The sequence below is a fragment of the Carlito syrichta genome, unplaced genomic scaffold (genome assembly GCF_000164805.1).
Source record: "Carlito syrichta isolate Samal-C Ts95f unplaced genomic scaffold, Tarsius_syrichta-2.0.1 Scaffold88480, whole genome shotgun sequence".
Taxonomy (NCBI): domain Eukaryota; kingdom Metazoa; phylum Chordata; class Mammalia; order Primates; family Tarsiidae; genus Carlito; species Carlito syrichta.
Genome location: NW_007032576.1, coordinates 5240 through 6194, shown reverse-complemented (window position 1 = coordinate 6194; position 955 = coordinate 5240). Strand labels below are relative to the sequence as shown.

General features: G+C 47.0%; 1 pseudogene; it reads left to right on the top strand.

Moving 5' to 3' along the window:
- The first annotated feature begins 110 nt into the window (after positions 1 to 110).
- On the top strand, positions 111 to 707 carry LOC103260199 (annotated as a pseudogene).
- The last annotated feature ends 248 nt before the right edge of the window (positions 708 to 955 follow it).

Genomic DNA, 955 nt, shown 5'->3' with positions numbered 1-955 from the left:
CTTCCGCCTCAGCCTTCCGAGTAGCTGGAACTACAGGCGCGCGCTACCACGCCCGGCTAGAGATTCTGATTTTTTTAAAAAATGAAATGTCTCAGCACTGACTAATCCCCATGGCTGCCGAGCCAGAGCCCGGCCAGCCCGAGAAGGGTAAGGTAGACTAGGTGCTGGCATCTGTGCCTAGCTTCCCAAGGGAGGCTTTGAAGGTGATCGTGGTGATCATCGGCAATGAGCCCATTAAGCTTCTAGGAATTTTAGATGTTGAAAGCGTTTCCTGTGCATGGGATTCAATATTATATGGCTCGTGAGGATCTGTGGTGGCTGGCCTTGGACACCTTTTGTTTACTAGTAGAATTCCAAGATTATGTGACACTTGAGTAGGAAGATTCATCTTGGTGACTTTGGGATCTGCTTCCATTGTAGGTATAATTAGGCAAAACAAAGAATCCAGGAAAGAATTGCCAGAGAAGGAATTGAAAATAAGATATTATATAGGCCAGGCACAGTGGCTCAAGCCTGTAATCTCAGCGCTTTGGGAAGCAGAGGTGAGAGGATAGCCTGAGCCCAGGGATTGGAGACTAGCCTGGGCAACTTGGTGAGACCTCATCTCTACAATCAATCAATCAATCAATCAATCAATAAAGATATTATACAAAAGTATCAACCTTGATCCTGAAAGAAAACAACCTAATAGCAACAGCAGCAATTGAGTACTCTTGAGCATCAAGAACCAAAACTGGCCGGGTGTGGTAGCTTATGCCTATAATCCTAGCACCTTGGGAGGCCAAGATGATAGGATTGCCTGAGCCCACGGGTTTGAGACCAGCCTAGGAAACATGGTGAGACTTCGTCTCTACAATAAATAAAAAAATTAGCCAGGCGCGGTGGCGTGAGCCTGTAGTTCCAGCTACTTGAAAGACTGAGGCGGAAGGATTGCTGGAGCCCAGCAGGTTGAGGC